Here is a 6,255-nt window from a genome sequence, read left to right as displayed (position 1 = left end):
GCGGTCGCAAGTGAAGTCGAGGAGCGTCTTTCTGAATACGGGGGTGTTACTCTCTCCTCTCAGCAGTCATGTGATGGCGTCGGCAAACGCGGTGCACGTTCCGGCATGTGTAAACGGCTGCGTAAGACGCTGTGGCCTCTCCCCCTTACTAGAGAGTCCTGCACGTTTCTAATGCGTTTGGTGCTAGCGTCCTCTTAAGCGGAGATGGTGCAATTATAATGAAGGGCGCTGTTATAAAATAGGAATGACGTCACATATGGCGCGTGTCATTGGTGGAAGTCAATCGTTCGATTAGTGCGGCGAGACTGGGCGAATTACACGGAAGATTCACGGTTTACCGATGATTCCCTCCGGAGCTTCGCCCACTCATCATCAGTCACCCCGTGGATATGCGGTGTTTTTTTTAAAGACGATAGTCTTTCTTGGGCAACTTAAACGCTGAAAATTTGGTCTGTCTGTCTGTCTGTCTTTCTGTTTGTCTGTCTGTCAACCGATTCAGCGACCTGGCCAAAGTTGGACCACTTGCTTACCGCCCACACTACTTAAACTGGTATGGCTGTTCATACTTGTGAACGTTATCGATGAAAAGTAAATATTAAGCATATCTGAGGCGCAATATCACTAGGTAAGTATTAGGAGGTGTGTTCCTTTAATAGAAAATACATAGATACGTAAATCTAAAGACCCTAGTTTCTTAAGCTGCGCTGAAAATGCCATGCTATGCGCGCCGACGAACGACGTCTGCCACGAAGGGAGGGAACCCTCTGCACAAGCTCGTGTTTCCCCGACTGCGCGCCGACGAGCGCCCTCTGCCATGGAGGAAGGAAACCCTCTGCACAAGCTCATGTTTCCCGATGTATTGCCAGATGGCGTCCATGTCTCACGCAGCGCCTCCTCAATTTTATCAATGCCAGCCAGATGCGGCCGATTCCGCCTCCTCAATTTTACCAATGCCAGCCAGATGCGGCCGATTCAACATAAAGGAAGCGCTGTCTGAGGCAGGGCAAAACATAAATGGCCGCTTGATGAAATACAACCCACTCTACAAGACATGCCCAGACAACGCAGGGAAAAGACCGACGACCAAATTGAAGCGGAGAAGCGCCGGCGTAGCGACGCTCGTCGTCTCAAGCGTGCCCAGGAAACGTCCGAGCAACGAGCCGAGCGGCTAGCGCAAGATCGTAAGTCGAGGCGCACCCGGAGGCAACAGGCCAGACCAGGATCAGACCAGCACTCATGTAGTAAGGCCGGCAGAAGACTATCGTCTTTCGACGACATTTGCAGTGAAGCACGCAGATACGCGGCCATTTTTTCTTGTGTTGTATTCAATAGTGCGTCGTTAGTGAAGTGCTTCGCATGTCTTTTACAAGTGAAGCTATGAAGTTATGTCTAGCCTGAACGTCAGCGTCTGTTCGTTCAAACATCATCAGCAATGGATCGAGCATCGTCGTCTTCTTCCACAGCTGGCACCTTGGCGCCCCTTGGCGCAACCGCGAGAACACGCTCGTGCAATTGCTCCTGCGTTCGTCGTCGGCGTCGTCTTCAAGAGCTGGCTCCGTTGCCGCTCGGTATTCCAACGTAGAATTGAACTTCTCTTCTGTCGTCGCAATGGGAAGACCGAGTATACGGGAGTTTGAGCCATTCATTACCCTACGCGACGGACAGATTTTATTTTGAAGCAATTTCATTTTGAATAATAGCAAGCCGAGGAAACTCGAGACGTGGAACGCAGGCGTTTGTGCTTCGACAACAACTTGTCCCTCTTCAGTGTGATCCGCTCCAATGAACAGCGACACAATGCCTTGGAAATGTTGAATGAACAATACGCTACTAGTGGCAAAGACCTTGGTGAACTTAGAGTTTGCGTTACGTGTAAGGAATCTTTTATCAACGGAAAACTGCCTGCGTTCAGCCCTCTGAAGAGGCATATGTACTCTCCATTTGTTGATCGTGATAAGCTCGGCTTATCATCCATCTTCATGGAGTGGAAGGGCCAACGAATTTTTCTTTCTTTATTTCTATAGCGTGCCTTTAAGCTTAAACAAATTTCTTACAGCTTTTTGTTACCTCTGCTGCGCGTTGCATTTGTTCTTAATAGAATGCAATTTCGCTCAGCATTCAATCCGTTTACGTTTCAGGGCAATGCTCAATTTGTTCCCATGATCGGTCAGCGCTACAATTAGACACGGACGAAAAAGACGAGACGATCGCAGGCGCGTAGTTCTCGCTACTTGTGCAGTCAAATCATTGTGTTTATGCCATATATTTTGAGATATACAAAGTATTATTTAGTGATGCACTGTTTATTTAGATATAGCCAGTCATCAGCACGTCATCGCTTATCCAAATCTGACGCTTACAAGCGCGAAGAGCCATTATACTGTCACCGAACAGGAATGTCTAGTAGTTGTCTTGCCATGCAGAAATTCTGGCCTGCCTTATGTGGTGCCACACCAATTCTGATGCGTAATCGCAGCCGCGAGAGCGTCCCTGCATTCCTGAGAGAGGCTAACTTTAGCCTGCAGAAATGCCTTTCATCCATACAAAACGCGGTGAGGAAGCCCAGACAGCGCCCAGCGCCAATGGCAACACCACAAAAGACTGTGAAGTCTCTTGAAGCTTCTCACTTCCGGAAGGAAAAGAGCCCGCCTTGCTACGCTCGAACATAGACCACCGAACCTGCGTCGCCAAAGGCATTTAAGGCCGAACTGTCCCCTTGTTAGACAAAACAGACACCATCAGACAAGCCTGTTTGTCTGGCGGGTTCTGACAGCTATTTGCCAACTACCTGTTACATAATATGTACATAATATGTAAATACCCGTACAAAGATTTCTTCCCTTGTTCTCAAAGTCCGAGACTCCGTCTCGTTTCGGAGACTGTATCATTGTGTCCTTAAACTCCGTCTCGAAGATTAGGCTCAGCCGTAGGGTTCGAAGACACAATACACAACATTGGTGGTAGCTCTGCGATTCCCAAGATTCCTATGGATTTCCAACAATAGCCTCGAGTTTGTGATGGTAACTAATCATCATTCGCGATGCTCGTTTATCCGGCCCCATGATCCACCTGGCCGGCTGGCGCGCTTGGCCTTACGCTTTAAGAGCTGCGTCTCCGTCGCCTACAAGGCTGGGCGGTGTTATAGGGGCGCTGACTGCCTATCGATATTCTCTTCACCGCAAGCTAGTGTTCAAGGTCAAGACCTCGATGACTATCTGATCTCCACCTTGCCGGTGTTCTCTAATCTCAGTACCTTTAAGACTAAACACCGTCATGGCCCTACCTTGAAAGCCGTACGGAAACTGCAATTTTATCTGTAAGAACAGGCCTTTCATTGTTCTACACGATTTGTTATAACAAGAGTAATTACGCTCATGACGGTGCTCAATTGCTCCAAGTGATCCCCCCTCTCCCCCAAAAACCAGAGTCCTCCGGTCCTTTGTTCACAGCGGCGTGATATCACGTCCGGTCACCTCAGATTTTCACCAACGCAGCAATGACTCCACCAACTCCCCTACTCCTGATTGAAACTATGGAAAATAGCAAAACAGTAAGCCGATATCTGCGCTTTTTGTCGACGCCACGACAAACAATGACGGCTCCTGCGGGCTACTTGCAACCAGTTAGGGCACTGCCATCGCCTTTTGATATAGTCGGTACTGACTTGCTCGGTCCGTTCTCGAAGACCACAGCTGTCTATCGCTGGAATATCGTGTGCGCAGATAATTTAACTCGTTACACCGAAGCGGCGGCACCTGCATCTGCCACTGGGGAAGATGTCTAATCACTGCGGCTGCATTACGCGATGCAAAGTCACGGTACGTCCTGTGCCACGTCAGAAACTGGCAATTCAGCGCCGACGTCGTTACAGGACCCCTATGACTTTTCATTTCTGCTTACCACATTCCAACCGCAAACGCTTGCGAACTTATGGCTTTCCAACCGCAAACCAATCGCCTGATCGAGCGTAGGAATTACATTTTTAGCAACATGCTCTCGATGTACGTCGCCGATGGGATGCTGTTTTATGTTTCCGCACGTATGTACGGGCGTACAAGAACGCCGAGCATGATCTTGTTCGGTATAAGCGTTTTTTGCTGTAGGCATGGCAGGGTCGTCAGCCCAGCAGCCACCTCCCTTTCATTAAAGATAGCATCCATGTTACTCCTGAGTGTTTTCATGAGCTCATTATGGCATTGCTTGTGTGAAGAAGGCTCTTCGATCATTCGTATTTTGTATCGCGCCCAAAAAGCACGTGGTCTTGCTTGTCTTAGAGCGCTGTTCTCACAAGGTAAAAGAAAGGCTCGGGATAATGTGTGACATATCCATATCAGCATTTCTCTCACTGATAATATTAGGCTATGGATGCTGTGTAGATGTGTACAACACATAATTCTTGCCACTTACTTTGCATCATTCCGAATAATCACTCGCTTGAGGGGTGTCAACTACGCGGACGCCAGAGTGAATAAGGCAGTCGGCGTTCGCGCGCCGCACAAGTTGTTCCCGTAGCCTGACTCAAGCAATACTATCATATGCTCCTCTAGCCCTCTCGGCCGACTTCACCTGGTCGTTTGGAAATTATTGCAGTATGATACGGAGGAATTCGAGTGGGGGGGGGGGGAGAGATGCGAGGTGCGTGGAGGCGGTCATTTCCTGCACCAGGCTGGCCTGTCCCTGCTTCTTGCACGTAGTTTCGTCCAATGCATTGTAAATTGTACGTAACCCCACAGACTCATAACAATGGGCTTCTACTAGCAATATAAACCTGAATGTTCTGATCCGCAAGGCCACAGCAGATTAACTGCAGCGTCATTTCTTGCTTACATCAGTTATAAACAACATATTGAATTATACATTCTGCCCTATCATTGAAACTGAAATAAACTGCATGTACGTTTATTGTATAAAGTTACGAATTAACAAAAATTTAAATATTACTTCACGGTTAACGATCCCCAAAGGGACGTGAATCACTAAAGAAAAAAAAAAGGTTTAGGCGATATACAGTTCTTCACCACTGAGTACAAAAACGGGCACTTAAGAGGCTGAAAATCACTGCAAGTCACATTCAATTACGAAAAATAGCAGCAGCTGCTGTGGCTTATGCTGTGAATTGGTTAACGAGTTCCGTATGCCGAAGACGGTTGTTCCGACAGCCAAGGAATCACTGAAGCGGCCGGTTCGAATGCGGCGCTGCACTCCCTACGCTGTGTCCCAAAGCACGTCGATTTACCAGCGTAACGCGACCCACTCCTTACCCTACAGCGGGCACTCATGCCATGGTTACCGGCGCACGACACATGAACCTGGACAAAGACACACAAAACACAATAATAATGTACTACCCCGATAAGTCCACGTCACATTTATACAATCGCAAGAATCGTAACGCTGAGTGTGACCTCTCCCCTTTCCCCTAACATCTTTCTCGAGTTGTTAAATCATTTCACCAGTTCTTAAAACGTCCTAATAAGTCGCATGCAATGTGGCGCTTACATATGAAGGGCAGCTAAGGCCGCTAGACTCCTGGACTGAGGGGACCACCCACTGCAGAGCGGAGGAGCTACCTACGCTCGCGTGCTCTTTTGATAAAAGTTTATTCTCTCTCTCTCTCTGAGTTTGTGTAGTTCCTTCGCGTTGCCAGGCGGAATACTGGCATCTCTGCTCAGGGTTGTCTCCGTAGCATAGGCCTGGCTTGTCGAGCGTTGTCTTCGGTGAGGACAAGGTTGTCACCGTAGCCTAGGACGGGGCCGTTGTCCTCGGACCAAGCGTTGATGGCGACCACGATGCACAGCCGCGAGGAGTGGAGGATCAAGCCCGGCTGGTGCAGGGCCATTGGTGTCCTCCTCCTGATCAATTCATCAATCTCGACGTCATTGGTTTACCGTATTCTTTGTACAGTCTTCTAGCGGACTTCTTCATTCTTCCCTTCTAGCGGTGTTCTGCCATTTCCTGCCATTTCCCAACTCGGTCCTTCCACGCCACGTCAGCCTTCTTCCTCTTCCTTCTTCCCTTTCTTCTTGTACTTCAGCTCGTGACAACTCTGCAAAAGCATCAATAGAACAATGGCGACTAATCTGGTGTGTGGCAGTGGAAGTGTAGAGTAGAGCACTGCACGGGCCTGATTTTTAGGCCCGAGCCCGGCCCGGGCCCGCTTTACGAGGCCCAAACCCAGCCCGGGCCCGTAATACAAAGCCCGGCCCGGGCCCGGGCGTACATGACCGAGACCAGCCCGGGGCCGGCCCGGGCCCG

General features: G+C 49.2%; 1 long non-coding RNA gene across 2 annotated transcripts in view; it reads left to right on the top strand.

Annotated features, from left to right (window-relative positions):
* The first annotated feature begins 4,633 nt into the window (after positions 1–4,633).
* LOC125944513 (uncharacterized) overlaps positions 4,634–6,255 on the top strand; it is a 28,521-nt gene continuing 26,899 nt past the window's right edge. For both annotated transcript variants that reach the window (XR_007466251.1, XR_007466250.1), the window contains exon 1: positions 4,634–4,710. This is a non-coding gene — a long non-coding RNA (uncharacterized LOC125944513). The remainder of the gene's footprint in view (positions 4,711–6,255) is intronic.

This window comes from Dermacentor silvarum, chromosome 3 (genome assembly GCF_013339745.2).
Source record: "Dermacentor silvarum isolate Dsil-2018 chromosome 3, BIME_Dsil_1.4, whole genome shotgun sequence".
In the NCBI taxonomy this organism is placed as follows: Eukaryota; Metazoa; Arthropoda; class Arachnida; order Ixodida; family Ixodidae; genus Dermacentor; species Dermacentor silvarum.
Note: the sequence above shows the minus strand (reverse complement) of the source record. Positions and strands in the feature narration are given on the sequence as shown.